Raw genomic sequence first — 16,621 nt, forward strand, 5'->3', positions numbered from 1 at the left:
TGTATGTCATGATAGAAATTGGCTTGTTTCCACTAATCAAATGAGATTCTGGTTTCTATTAATAAGAGAAACAAACAAACAAACAAACAAACAAATCCTCAGTCATATAGCCTTGGATATTGAATTTGAGAGGTTTATAAGATTTTCCTTTTGTGATTAGAACTTTTATTTCGATGTAAAACTTCCTTGTACACATAAAATGTGGTAAGTACTACAAATCATGTTACAAAAACATTTGGGAGAAACTATTAGAAGATTTAACAATCAATAAATTAATAATTATTTTTTGTTAAAATAACAACAAATAGTTTTAATCTGAACAAAAAGAAGCATTGTAAATGTTTGGAGAAGAGTGAACCCTTTAGAGCAGCACTTGTATTCAGACCTGCTGATAAAAGATAGATTGTATATGGGATCATTTCAGCCACTCTGTAATGCAGAGAGATGATTGATTTGCATGCTAATGTATGCCAAGGGATAAGTAATTCCTCCCTTTCTTCTCCCACTAAAGCTCCTCACAAAGCTCAGATTCAATGTCAAGCAAATCTCTGAAAGCTGGTACTCAAAACCACTGCTTGGGAAGAGGAAAGCTTTATGCCTCTAGCTGGGCCCATGGACAAAGTCAGGGATTCAGCCAGGTCGTGAGGTTTCTAGCTGTGCAGCCCGCTTCCTTTGTGGATGAAGAAAAGTGATTAGACTTCCATGTTCCTGTATCTTCATCTATAAACAGTGGCAAGGAACATTTGAGGTGGGGGAATCACCATCTTCACATTCACACTATGAATGAGTCTTATTACAATGAAAACCACAGCACAACTAAATGCTCCAGACCTAGACCAGATGCTGTAATTTCATGACACTTGTCATTGATGATCTGCTGTGTTCATCTAATAAATACAGAGAGCTGATTTATTCTTTAACAGGGAAAGTCAATTTCATTAGCATGCACTACTTGGCATGTTTTCTTACCAATATGCAGCTCCTTTAAAACAAAATAATCTTGTGAAAGGCACACACACACACACACACACAAAGAAAGAAAGAAAGAAAGAAAATCTAAATATACAGAATGTGGTACTTCTTTAAGAGTGTGTCACTTTAATTATAATAAAACTCCTGATTTTACTTTTAGTATTATACTTCCTCAAAATTGTATTAAAACAAAACCTTGCTTGGATTATACCCTCAGTCAAATAAGAATAAAACAAGTTTTTTTCTTGTACCAGTCTTGTGAATAATGACCAACTGCATGACCTTGGACAAACATGACTGATTTTTTAGAATTCTTTTCACTATTTTTAGGTTATATGTGTGTGGCAGCAGGTGTTCATAGTAGCCAGAGAGTCATACTCCCTGGAGCTAGAGTTACAGGTGGTTGTAAGCCATCCCACATTGGTGATGGGAATCGAACTCAGATCTTCTGCAAGAACAGTACACACTCTTATCCTCTATATCATTTCTCTAGCAACAACATGGCTGATTTCTAGGGAAGAATATTGCATAAATATGTGTTTCTATTAAGGGACTGCAATAATATTGAGAGTAATTATAACATTAAGTTCAAAATGCTTTAGGTGATTTTTTTCCCATTGTTAATAATTTAGGAAAGTATCCCCATAATATATACTAAACAGATAGAAAGGGTACAAATGTGTACTCCTACCATTTCAATTGCCACAAAATTCCCAGACTCTTAGAAAATCTACCAAAATGTCAGAAATGGTTGTCTTATATATTACAATCAAAATTTGCACCCATTTTGTGTTTTTTCTCAAATCCATCTATTATTTTATAATCAGAAAAGTCTTTCTAAAAATAATAAATTGTTTATAAAAAGAAATTATATGTCTCCCATGGGGAATACACACAGCAGTGGAAATTTTATTCCTAAGAATGCTCAGATGATCTCACACACTGCTAGTATGTCAGAATCAAGGACCATTAAATCCCACGCCTCCCAAAGACTGATTTCCAGGTATTCATTTCCTCTGCTCATTATTGCCGTCAAGCAACCAGTCTTGGAGGTTGGTGGTAAAGGGATGATTGTCCTTGCCACAGACCAGGAAGCCATCACTCAAGTTGAAGAGACAGTAGTGGGATGCAGTGATGCAGCTTGGGAAATACCTTATTGATGGAGCCACAAAATAACTTCCTAGATGGCCAGAAGTCATGCCCAGCAAATATATCAGCAGATCTCTGTGGCTTTATTACCCAACCCTCTTCCTGTAGGAAACCACCTCCTCCCACATAGGATTCATGAGTAATCATTGTCAATTTAGTAGTGGCCAGAGCTGCACACGTAACTCCTTGGAGCTCATCAGCGTGAAAGAAACTCACACTACTCCTTCCCAGTGATATTAGAAGCCGTTTCTTTATTTGTCCTATATTTTCAGTTATCTCTTCATTTGGAGAATGTGGTGGTGTACACAGACTACATTTTCAAATACAGACACTGTTTCAAACAAGGAAAAAGCATAACCTGAAGTTTAATTCAAGGTTGTGTTTTAGAGTAAGACAGATCTGAGCTCACACTCAGAGCACTGTCATTGCTTGGCCTTCCTGAACTTTGATTACCTATTTCTAATGAGGCAATAATGATTCTTAAAATCTCTGGTACACAGACTCTGCACACTCCCCATGGGAGACCTTGCCTTGTTGGAGGAGGGAATAGGGGGTGTGTTGGGTAAGGGAAGGCGGAAGGGGTGGGAGGAGGGAGAGGGGGATCTGTGATTAGTATATAAAATAAGTAAAAGAATTTCTTTAAAAAGAAAAAGAAATAGATTTTAAAAAAACCTCTGGTACATGATTATGACTCCCAATAAATATGAATTCCCTTTGTTGTTAGTAACATATATCAATATAACCAATATAAAGGACAGTCTGAAAAAGCATTACTATTTCATTGATATCAAAAAAACAGATTGTGTGTGTGTGTGTGTGTGTGTGTGTGTGTGTGTGTGTGTGTAAAATCACAGCAGTTTCTGGGGAACTTTGATGGAGAATAACCTCTAATTCTGCAGTTACTAAAATTAAAGGCAATTCTAAATTTTTAAAATTTACCCATTTATGAAAGAAGCACTAATTACAGCCTGAGCATTGAAACTCCTTTCTGCTCAAATAAGTTGCTGATTGTAAAGTTAGATATCATATTAAAGGCAACTCTCATATCAATCCCAATTATGGGAAAACTTAAAGCCTTTATCACATACTATTAAACTTTGACTGAAGATAAAGTCACATATTTCCAGAAAAAAAAAAAAAAAAGCAGGTCTTCAGCTTGGACATCAAGGAAGCAATGTAGGAGAGGAAGAGTTAATTTGGCTTACAATTCCATATTGCAATGCAACCCTGAGGTGAAGTCAAGGCAAGAACTCCAGCATCCAGCCACATCCCATATGGAGTCAAGAGCAGAAAGAAAGGAGTGGATCCTTGCTGCCTATTTGTTATCATCTAGTTTTCTATTGTCCTGTGAAGTAAGGACCCATTGCCTAGGGAATGATGATGCCCATAATGGGCTGGGTTTTCCACATCAATTCATAATCATGACATCCCCCAAAGACATACCCACAGGCCATTCCTTCTTAAGACTTAATCTTCCAAGGTGACTCTAGGTTGTGTCAAACTGACAATGAAAAAAAAAACCATAATAACCATTAGGGGTTTTGGCTATGGTCACATAGTAAGAAAAGAAAAGTGAAAGGCTGTGGTTGATTGCCACTGTTTGGTATCAATGACCAATTATTTACTAATTCTTAAAATACTAATGGGTATTAATTATTAAATAATTTCCCACAAAGTAAATTTTTTTTAAATAATATTACCCTCACTAGAGAAATGATTAAATAAAGAGAAAACATGGGCTACCATGTTTGCTTTTCCAAGCATAGCTTCCCATCAGTTAAGTGTAACAGAATTGTTTTATTTTACAGATTTATCCCTCATTAAAATCTTTGATACTCAGATTAATTAAAGTGAGCAAAGTTCACAGTTTGCTAAAATAAATAAATAAATAATAGGATTAAACTCTATTCACAGCACTTCTCCTTTCAAGATGAAATCCTCATAGAAGCCCCCAAATAAGCTGCCAACCCACTGAGATGGAATCTAAAGCCAGGAAATGCCAGCCAGCACTATATTATTGTCCACAGTGTTGCCGCAGCAGCAAGTCCTGAGTTTTCTTCACCTCCACAACCTACCATTTTTCATAGATACAATTGTTCAATCCCCACCTGAAACTCAACCCTGTCTCTCCCACCTCTAGAAGCAGTTTGAAATATGGCAGAAAATACAAACACTGCTGTTTTTCTAGTCTAGCTTTCACCACGCTGGCTCTTGTTCCTACTTAGCTCTTAGACTTTAGGCTGAGACGTCCCAGTCTCTAATTGTGAGCAAGTGCAGGACGGTAACTATGGCCCCATTTTCTTTCATGTCCCCCAGAACTTAGTGCTTTGGTGGCAGGCTGGCAGTCAATAACTTTTACTGTCATTTGATTGACAGAAACCTCTGACTTCATGGTGAATTTCAGTCACTACCCATTTGGCGATTTCTTTTCAATCCAAACTCCTTTAACTTTGAGCTAGGGTTGGTTCAATAGTGTAGCTCTCTTAAGACTTGGGGCCATTTGTAACTAGTAGAAATTCACTTTCCAGGAAGTTCTCTTCTCAGTTCCCCTTCTCAAGCATCCTATTTGCAAAATGTTGATGATAGCATGATTTTTCTCATTCCTTGAGTCTCTAAACATCTCTCCTTGACCCTATGTCATGCTGACTTGTCATGATGCTCATTTCTCTGGGAAGGATCCCTTGGATATTGTACTTGCCTACCCTATCATTTTTATGGATTTAATAAGTATTCTTAGAAGTCTTCTGCTTACCAATTATTCAGGTAGACCAAAGATTGTATATTTTCTATATAAAAAGCAATCCACATCTTACAGCAGACCTCACTCTATTTATTTATAAAATCTATCCAGTAATATGAGAGCTTCCTAAAGTTATCCATCAAATGCAAAGGAAGAGAACTAGGTCAAATAATTTTTTCATTCTTTAAATAGTTATGTTGCTTCCAAGCTCCTCATTTTCTTCTAAAAAGTAGAAGCTTTAAAATTTTGTGTATTGGGATCTTAAGTCTGTTTTCATTTTGAATCAACAGGTCAGTTTATATGTTAATTCATTTGAAAAGTTGTCATCTTAAACTCTTGCTTGAACGTACTTGCTTTAGAGTCAACTTCAGGGCAAAGTCACAGTTAGTGGGTTTCCTTTATTTTAACCAACAGTTAACTTTATGAAGGAATCTAGAGATACGGTGTCTCGTCCATAACGGTTAGTTAGAACCTTACCCTCAAAACAACATCCCAACCTCTAACACCCTCTACCATCTCATCAAAAATCATCAAAAATCGTGAAGATTCAGAAGGGTCCCCTAACGTTGGAAAAATCAGAGGAGTTTGTTATCTTCCCACACACACTTGAAAACAAACACTGCCATCAGCTCTCAGAATGCTTTCTGATTCACTAACAAATGATTTTTTTTTTAAATAGTGCTTTTACATATCTAGTGGGAAATGACTCATAGATTTAAAGACAAGTTGGTGGGTGTCAAGGTGGAGCAAGCAAAATGGGGATTCCATTTCTATCTACATCAAAGCATTAAATCTTAAATTAGTTGTTTGGAAAATCAGCTTAATCTTTCTCAAAGGTCCGAATTAGCCAAGGGATCACAAGGTCATGTTTGTCCATCGGATGCTACATCCTGCCTGTATCGATAGCCAAAGAAATCCCCAAGAGAAGGAGTGATGTTCATTTCATAGCAGTTCTCATTAGCAGTGAGATAAAACAGTGAAGGGAAATTTTTTCCTTGTAGCATTTTTTTTATTATCAAAGAAAACTTGAAGTTAAATGAAAATGTTAGACAATTTTTCTTATTATTAACTGCAAATTGGGTCACAAAATATTAGATGTGAGTTATTGAAATAATAACCTTGATTTAAAAGTCCAAACTCTAAAGCTCATATACAATCATGGTATAATATGATGATTACATTTAAATTGACCTCTGTAGCAAATTTATAAAGAAGACTCTAAGGTTAGAAAAATGAATGTTATGCATGTGTTACCTCCAAGTTCATGTGTTGAAACCTCACCCTTCAGTGTGAGGATGTTTGGAGATGTGGACTTTGAGAGAAACTAATTGACTAGATAGAGCTATGAAGTGGATTAGTATTATTTAAGAAAGAAGCAGACTAGAGCTAACTCTATCTCTTATCATCAGAGGACCTAGGGCAAGGGAGCCATCTGCAGTCTAGGAAGTAGGTTTTTCTCAGAGCCTATTTCTTAGAACTGAGAAGTAAAATTCTATTGTTTAGGCCACTGAGAACATGGCATTTTTTTGTTTTGGCAGCTTGCATAAAGGTAAAGAGTCCAGTTCTTTAATCATGTAATTGTTTTTTAATTATTATCATGTTCCTTCTAGAACAAGGGTTCTCAACCTTCCTGACACTGAAACCCTTTAATACAGCTCCTCATGTTGTGGTGACCCCAACCATATAATTATTATCATAGCTGTTTCATAACTGTATTTTTGCTGCTGTTATGAATTGTAGTATAAATATTTGATATTTACAATGGTCTTAGGTGTAAAAGGACAGTTCAAACCCCCAAGGGGGTCATCACCCAGAGGTTGAGAACCACTGCTTTAGAATATGAAAACTTTTCTCTCAGATGGATGGGGTTGGCAGGAGGCTAACTTTGGCTTTTTGTTGAGTGTAAAACATTCCTCATTGAGTAAGGTCACAGTGATATTCTGAGCACTTTGTTGTAGCTGCATGTGGCCCATAAAACACACTAACTAGCAATCACAAGCTAAAATGCTTTGCCCTGAACTAATTTTCCTATAGCACTGCATTTTGATATATTTTAAAATACCTCTTTAGTGACCATTCAGCATAGGAAAACGTTTCATTTTGTCTAGTGAGTAACCCTCAGCCTCTGCTCTTGATGTAAGATACACCGGCTTCCTGTGCAGAACTATGGGAGTCAGAGGTGGTTCCCTGGCACACAGCTGACAGTCCTTCTGCAGAGAAAATGGGTTCCTGTGCTAAACAAATGGAGCCAGCACTGTGAGTCTCCTACAGGAACAAGAAGTGACTGGATGCCTTGTTGGTTCCCTCTAGACAAAGAAAAAGGAAGTAGGGTAGGAGCTTGACTCTTTGAGTATCCCACCCTAAATTCTGCATGATTCAAATGAAAATCCGGTTCGAGCAGGGAGTCATAGTTACATCAAGATCAGAGAAGAATAAAGATTCAGACTTAATTAAAAGAATGGTCTCTTGAGAGGACAGTAAAAACACTGGTGTAATGGAAGCAGAAGAGTTAGTTATAAGGATTGACACAAGGAATAAAACCAAAAGAGGAGCAAACAACTGTGAGAATAAGAGGTGAGGTTTAACAGCAGCAAATAATAATAATAATAATAATAATAATAATAATATATTAATCAGTGTGCTCTGTTAAATGCCATATAAACACTACAACTTTACCCAAACCCCCCCTCCTCCACAAAAGAAACCCACACAGCTAGATACTTAAAGAATCCTCTCTATAATTCAGATGTTGCCAGTGGGGTAGCATTAAGATACATGAAATTTAAAGAGGTTATTATATCGTTGGATCTACCCATGGTGAATGGGATTAGGTGCCCTTGTTTAGGGATTTTACAGAGGGAATTGAACCCTCTCTTGTCCTCTTCCTCCCACCATGTAAGCACACAACAAGGTCAGAGGCCATCCCTTAACCTTGTGCTTCTCAGACTCCAGAAGTGTGAGAAATAAACTTCCAATTTTGTAAACTGTTCAGTCTTTGGTAGTCTGTTGTAGCAGAATAAATGGATAAAAACCACATGTATCACTCTACTCCGTTGCACAAATGAGGCAGTAGAGACACAGAGGTAAAGTATTTAGCCCACACAGCTGGTAGTTACTGCTCTACACTTTGGTTCATAATATTATCTTGCTTATTTGGTTACTTTCTTTAAAAGTAATTAACTATATGACAGTATCCTCAGCCCAAATTTCATTCACAGAGTAAACAGATACATATTCATTGCTTTTATTCACAATTTTGAACAGGACAGGACACTGCTTTGAAGAGATCATACAAAATACCCATTAAAGCATATCGAAAGCAACGTGGTGAGTTCCAATTCCTAGGTCTGCCCTTGACACCTATATGATTTGAGGCAGGTTACAGGACCTTTGTGTGCCTCATCTTCCTCCAGGGTGAAATGGAGGTACTCATAATTGTTACATCAGGGGATTGTTTTGAAGACTGAGTGTTCTTGACCAAGTGTTTAAAACAGTGCTGGCACACAAAAACTCCTAAAATGTGTAGTTATGTGTTGAAGTCTATACATAAAAGCTAATGGGAAAGGTGTGAAAGCAGGGTGACGTTACTATTTGTTACACTGTGATCATGTTGACTTTCTATATAGCCATATTCACTGGATAGGAGTTTGTTTTAGCTCTGAGGAATTTACTCATCATGATGGGAAGTGACTGGGACAAGAAAGAGCTTGAGGAACCTGGTCAGACTGTATCCATAGTCAAAAACCAGACAGTGAAAAACACTGGTGCTTGGCTCCTTTTTATTTAGTCCAGGATCCCAGCTGGTGGAATGATGCTATCCAAAATTAAAGTGGGTTCTCCTACCTTAACTGGCATAGTCTAGATAAATCTTTCACAGACATACCCAGGAATTTGTCACCTAGGTGATCGTCCTCTCAGGTTGCCAATCAACATTAACCATCACATTTACTTTCTTCTATTTTTTAAATAAAAAAAAGTGATGTAAAAATACCACAAAATCATTTAAAACAAAACAAAGAAACCTACAGTACTTCTACTGGGAAAGACCTCAAATGAAAGCCTCTGTGGCCAGTCAGTTTCTCCACACATCAGCATGCTCTTCTCTGTTGCCTCTGTTCACAGGCTAGTTCGGACTATGGGTCACTCCCTAACATCTCAGGCGCGGCTCCTGGCCCTAAGCTGAAAGTCCCACTGAAGAATTACCAGTACATCTAACCACTTCCTAGAACCCCATTTGCAGAACTTGGATTGGGTCACACAGTGGTCCCTGAGCCAATCCCTGTGATCAGGAGATAGTATGTGCTCATAGGGCAAATACCCAAGGAGATGGAGACCTGCCAGGCCTAGTAGGAGGTAGAGAGTACCCTGTAAGTAATGTGTAGGTACTGTTCTGAGAAAGGCTAACAGACGCTGGAGATATGGGACAAGGCAGCCATGTTAGGATGAATGATAATTTTTGGCCCTATTCAAATTATGCAGTAGGAACTAGAAAATATTTGTTTCCATATTTTGAAAGATAATGATTAGTTTCTTCTCTAAGAAATTATGATGATTTGATTTTGTTTCTCTGGGGTTTTCCTTCTTGTTTATAATGTGTCCTTTCAAAACATAGACTGTTTTAGAAAATACACACACACACACACACACACACAATGCTGTTCATTCTTAGTTTTATTAACTTTTGAAATCCTCCATTAGCTGTGTTTCTTCATGTTCTCTTATCAAGACAAACCTAAGAATGAATGGCACTAAAGGAAAAGAAAACAAGCAACTTAAAAGCTTAGTAAAACCAAGTTTGGGTTTTTTGGGTTGTTTTTTTTTTTTGTACATTTAATTTTTTTTCTTAATGACTCCTAGGGAAAAACAACTACACCTGACATTTCTCCTCAGCTCTTCCCTCCCCAAGGTGACAACACAGCTCTTTTTATCTTTTTGTGCATTCTGTACAATAAAGTCTGTCTTTGCACTGAAATGATCATATTAAATACATCCAGAGAAATTAAAACTACAATGACTATGTCAAGAACATTTTAATACCAAAATTCAAATTGGATAAATGTTGTTCTTTTGTTACCCCTTAAATCTGCAGAGAAAGGTATCCAAGCACGAGCGTTAGCTTCATCTCAAGAAGATGTAACATATCTGAACAGAAGCCCAAGACAGATGTAGATTTGGAAACCCCTCACACTCTCTTTCTGTTCCTGTTGTCCTCGTATCTTCCCATCTTAAAATGTTTATATTTTCTATTTGTTTACATCATTCTCTTGTTGGTTCCTGGAATGATTTTTCTGGTTACTTTAGAGACAATTTGTCATTGGCCATGATTTTAAAAAATGGGACCATTTCATAAAGAGTAGTCAAATTTCCCAACACAAAATAACTTACATGTTAACTTTTGTCATGTTAAGCTCAGAGAGCATGGAGTGTGCTAAAAGTTAATCTGCTCACCTTCTCTTGGCTTCCCATGGAGTTTGATCCCCAGTGTGCCCACCATGCACAGTTCTGTCTTTGGCTTCCTCTACAACTTACTCTCAAATCAAACTGTTGAACTCAGAGATGTCTGTACCTTGGTTCTGGTAGATGCATATTGGTAACCTTCCCTGCATTGTTCCACAGTAAGACCATAAAAAAAAAACCAACTGACATTTCTTATGCATAAAAAAAATTCATGTTTCCATTCTGCAAAGTTCATACAGTCCTACAGGTGACTTAGCCATGCCCCACTTTCAAGTCCAAAATGTTCTATTATGCTTCTCTGTGTCAATGACTGAGGACTGAGGACTGAACAGCTTGCTTTTGTCTCTTTGACATGTCTGGAACATCTGTCTCATAGTCCTCAGGATGCATTTCATCTAGTAAATCATCCTAGCTTCTGGGAAGATAAAATGGCCAGTGAAAAAATGATGTTTAGTATGATTCATCATTATGCAATTTAGAGAAAGCATATTGTTACAATAATTATGAATTGTGTCTTGCTTATTCAGATATCTCAATTTGGTTGAAGTCCCAAGGTCACCAATAAGCACCTCAGAAGAGACACAGAATAATGGCAACTTAAAAGAAAAAATTCCATACCCATGTTCTCAAAGGAAGCACTTTATACAAAGGTCTAAAATGAGATAGGTCAGTTGTGCTCAGATTTTCTTAATGAAATTTCAGTGGAGGCTTTTTCAGCATCACACAGCATCCTGGGGATTGCTATGAGAATAATTGAGTCCTATTAGTGTACTCATCAATGTCAAGGACAAGCCTGAAGCAAAAGCAACTTAAAAAAAAATAGGAGAGGATGAAAGCTATGGTAAGTGGAGGGAAAGAAGGAAAGGAAAGGGAAATGGGGAGAAAGAGGCTAAGATATTTGTATATAGTCTTCATAAAAGCACTGTTGGCAGGCTAAATGAGCAACTCTTCACAGACATACTTGCTGTTGGTTGCTTTAGGCTCTCTACTCTTTGGGAGGCCAACCACTCAGTTTCCAAATAAATCACACACAGAGGCTTCTTCTTACTTATAAAGATGGCATTTGTACCTATGTATAGTCTCCTCCTATACCAAAAATAGGTGACTATAATACACATACATGTTCACATTTATAGTATATACATGCATGTGTATGTATATGATTGTTATATAAATTCCCTGGCCACTCCAGGGAAGTGCAAGGACAGCAATACTTCAAAAAGATTAAGTATACCAATGCCCAGATCTTGGTTTCTAAATTTAACTCTCCACTAAAAGGAGTCAGTGCTCCTCAGGAAATGACTGACTTTAGGGCTAATCTCAGGAGATTAAAGATGAACCTGAATATTTTATTCAATATATCAAGGAAATGCTCAAATGTGTGTGGAAACCATCTTAGAAGGACTCTTAGTGGCAAATCTGTAATAATCTGTGCACCAGAATTGATAACCCATCAAATAAAACAGGATTCATAAATCCATGCTGATAGGAATAAATAAAATCAACTGGGAGTAATAAATTCCCAATAATAACATGCTAATGAATAAATACAGAAGACATGATAAAACTACCAACAATTTTTATATCATCATAGTGGTAATTAATCCAGGCAAGAAACATGAGCATTGCTAAAATTAGTGAGTGCAAGCTGAAAATATGAAATATTTACCTAGTCAATTATTAAATCATGGTTAATTGTAAGGAAGAAGACTGATTGCACAGGAGGGAAATCTGGCAGACATCACCTCCCGAGGACTGATGTGGTCATCAACCGGAAGTGGGATGCAGTGGAAGCATGCAACCCCTAGCTGGCTGCCATGAGAATACGAAATTATTACTGCAGTGGTGCAAGTGCAACAGGATTCAAATTGAATCATCTTAAAGAAACATTTGACAAACCCAATCTGAGCATATTTTATAAACTACTTAACAAAATCACAAACTCATAAAAATGTTTAATGAGACTAAGGGACTGTTCTTGATCAGCGTAGATAACAGACAAGACAGCTGATGGCAATATGGATTACGTCTTTTACTGGGGCCACTATTGGGACCATTGTTAAAACTAGAATGTTTCCTGTGATTTATCATTGTTAACTTCGATGGTGTTTCTATTATTGTGGAGAAAACTATACCTACTTGTAGAACATATTCATTGAAGTACTTGGAATTAGGGTAAGCTTGTAAATTTAATTAATTAGTCATTGTGTGTGTGTGTGTGTGTGTGTGTGTGTGTGTGTGCATATGCATATGTGCATGCATGTTCCACAGCACCTGTGTGAGATTTAGAGGGCAATTTGCAGGAATACATTCTGTTCTTTCACCGTATGGATTTCAACAATCGAATTCCAGTTGCCAGGCTTAGCAGAAGGCAACTTTATCCACTGAGCCACACTGTTGGCTCAATTTAAGGTGATTCTTAACAATTTCCCCCCAAAAGATTCATAATTTAAAAAATAAAATAAATAAATTTTAAAGAGCTTTTCAGTCTATTCTTGCCACTTTTGTGTATTTTTAATTATCTCAAACAGAAAAGAAAAAGAGAAACCCTATATAACCCCAAACAACCCTTATGTGGCAAACAACAGAGTAATTCAAAGACATACAATATTAGGTAGAAAAGCAAAAACACACACAGAGAGAACGGGAATACATAGCAGACATTACAGACAGGTAAAGAAAATAGCAACAACAGCAACAATAAATAAAATAGATAAAAGAGGAAGTAGAAACAGAGCAGATCCAAGCAAGGCATCTGCTGAGTTACTCACCACCACCGTCCCAAGAGGAAACAGATGGTGTCATCCAAGTTGAATAATTTCATTTGTTTATTTACAAAGAGATTATCTGCAAAGGTGTGGATTATGGGAATCATCATGCAATCAAGCACGGGGAATAGTCTAATAGTCTGTTGGGAGTGGAGAGCACAGGGCAGGACCCCATGGAGAGCGTTAATGACTTGAGAAGAAATGGCTATGGGAGGAATTCAGGCAGCTAGAGGAGACCTGCACCTGGTGTGGAGGGCACACTCCCTCCCCGCTCTACTGCCAAGACTCTCTGCACACTTAACAGGAAACCCAAGTAGGTGCCAACACATACTGTCTACATGAGTCAGCCTACCTCACAGAAAGATAGAAGAGCAGAGGGCCAATGGACAAGATCTCTATGACGTTAAGAACAACGATCAATCAGCTTTCTAGAAACCAGTCTGTGTGTAAAGTATTTGAGAAAATTTTATCAAGATTGAAAATTCTTTGAAATTGTTAAAAAAAAAAAAAAAAGAAAGAAAAAGAAAAAATATGGTGCAGGGGGGACACAGAAGTCATTGGACGATTCAAAGCAACATAGTGAAAAGAAAAGAGCATCCAAGAGCCATAGGAAGGAGCTATTAACTTTGGTGCTAGGGCACTCTGAGAATGCTTGTCTACATCTTCTGCCCATTCCCTAGAGAAAAAGATTTAAAACAAGCATAGAAAAGATTCACAAATATGGTTTTGCTTGTGGTCTCCAGGCTCAATTGAACAGCATTTTTATAACTATGAATATCAGTCCCTTTCATTTAATCTTTTTTGTTGTTGAATAAAGTTCAAAAGCTAAAATCTGACCATATACAAATCTGAACTGAGTAAAGTTCATATTTAAATTGCAGCCAATAGATTTTTATTTCCAATTTTCATTATTCTCAAAAATGCTTCATGGGGTAAATGGGATAATGCTTTTGTACACTGGTTTAATAAAATGCTGACTGGACAGTAGCCAGGCAGGAAGTATAGGCAGCATAAGCAGATGAGGAGAATTCTGGGAAGAAGAAGGCTGAGTCAGGAGCCACCAGCCTGCCATCAGGGAGCAGCATGTAATGGCACACAGGTAAAGCCACGGAACACGTGGCAACATATAGATTAACAAAAATGGGCTGAGTTTAAGTGTAAGAGCTAGTCAGTGGTAGGCCTGAGCTAATGGCCAGTCAATTTTAATTAATATAAGCCTCTGTGTGTTTACTTGGGTCTGAGCAGCTGTGAACCAGGCAGGACCAGGAAAACTTCAGCTACTCTCAACAAGGCTTTTGCCTGGATGGCCATGCTGTAAGAATAGACAAGTTCAGAGACAGAATAGAGTTTGACATCAGTAAACCTGTCTTGGGGGTGTCCTCGATCTTAAAGGCATTTAATACAAACAAGCAACAGTTATACATGAAGGCTCTCTATGCTAACTGTCCCTTTTATTTTTATGGTAACATTAAAGAACCTTTGTAACCACTATATTTGGTTTGATATATTTTTGTGTTCATACTGACCCCATTTTACCAATGGAGAAATTAGCTAAACTTTTCAAAGATAGTAAGAAACAGAAACATGATTTGCATCTAAGCTCCTGAATCTATATCTAGAGCTTTGGCCACTATGTATTCTACCTATAACTAAAATCTAAGTGTTCAGTGAAGCCACCTTACTTATTTCTAAGACTACTTTACGGGTCACTGTCTTGTGGAGGAGGGGTGAGAGAGGCGGATCAACAACAGCAAAGTAGGTGTGAAAGTAAGATAATGAAATCTGTGGCTATGTACGTTAACTTAAAAACTTGATGTACTGTTATAAGAGCAAAGAGTTCTACTCTAGCAAAATGGAGGAAGGACGATTTTCCAGCAAAGAGGAGAGGAGACAGAATGAAAGGAAGCCAGGAGTGATTTGGGGTTGAAAGGACATTCTGCTGATATGAACTCACAGAGATAAGTGTTGCTTTGAAAATACAGCTGGGGAAAGCCATGGGTGGTCCTCCCTAGGATGTCACTGATGTCAGTGACCACTAGCTAGAACAGGATGCAGGGAACTGTCAGAAAATCTGATTCTATTGCTTGGTACTATCACTGCTGTAAGTAATACAGGAGTAACCAAGAAAAATAATAGAAACAAGCAAAGACTTGAAAATTCCTTCTGCATTTACTGACTTTCTGACATTAAAAGAGCTAAACTGGGGTGGGGGGGAAGTGGCATCAAGTAGAATGAAATGATATGTATTTGGATGACCAACAATCACGGACACACATCTCAGTGTCTTAGATTTGGGATTTTACTGTGCATGCTCATACATGTCTACAATTATTTAGCTGGATCTCTGGTTCCTGTCATCCTCACTTGGGTATCCAGGCTAATGAAGGAACCTCTGTCTGAACTACTGCTGGGAATTAAGGCAGTTGGAAAGATACCATGCAAATAATTGCATCCTGGGTGGGAAAAGTCAACCTGCAAGAAACACACGCCCTTCTGTTCACATTTCATTGCACAAAGCAGTGAAAGGCAAAAACATCAAGCACTCTATCTCCAGGGACATGCAGAAGTACAGCATGCTGAGAAACAGAACTGGGAATATTTCTGGAACAGAACTAATGACTACCAGACACTCTCCTGCAGGACCTTCCAATCTGCACCCTCACATCTGCATACTGCTACAGCAGTTTCTAGGGGTTGAGCCAGTTAAGGCTCACCCAGTATTCCACATGCCCCCTTATGTTTCCCAGTATCCTGCCTCCTTAGCCATTGGGTTTGAGCTGCCTGATTATTTAAACAAATGGACCATGAATAGAACAACATTCACAAGCCAGGATTTGAGGGGTGAAGGGTTGGTTGGTGTTCTCCTCCAGTTTTTAAATCCTGTGCAAGATACTTCAAAGGCCAACTGTTCTGAAGGAGTAGAGATGCCGTGAGATGACTCTCCTAGGTTGATTCCCCATGTGGAACAGCACTCCCCAATCCCTATCCACTAGTTCTTTCTGGGTATGTAGTATGAAGAATATGAAACCTTTGTCACTTGTGTGTCATTTAGGAATGTCTGCTGTGGCAGCTGGCATCAATCATCCTAATAAGGAAACTAGTATCTGACTGTCAAGTAGCAGTTTAAAATAACCTAAATTACATGTATTATTTTTTAAAGTGGGCATGAAAACCGATACGAGCAGCTTGAACAACAATGTGTTTTCCAGTGATAAAAATCATTGGGAAAACTCTACTCAGAAGTCGGCCCAAATGGGCTTTCAACTGGGGAGTCGGAGGAAGGGTGGAAAGCAGAGATTTAGCACTGTGTATTAGGGACCTTTTTGCTGTGTTTAGCAAGGCATTGCCAGCAGGAAATGAAATCAGGAAGTACTGACTGTTCAAAAGCAGACCAGAAAGGAAAAACCAGGAATTCGGGGCCTCCCAGGCAAGACAGCGATAGCTAGCTCAAAAGTGAAAAATGGATTAAAAGGCTTTGAGTGACACACACACACAAAGTTAATGATAATAAAAATAAACCAATAAAAACCCTCAG

Source organism: Onychomys torridus, chromosome 12 (assembly GCF_903995425.1).
Source record: "Onychomys torridus chromosome 12, mOncTor1.1, whole genome shotgun sequence".
Lineage (NCBI taxonomy): Eukaryota > Metazoa > Chordata > Mammalia > Rodentia > Cricetidae > Onychomys > Onychomys torridus.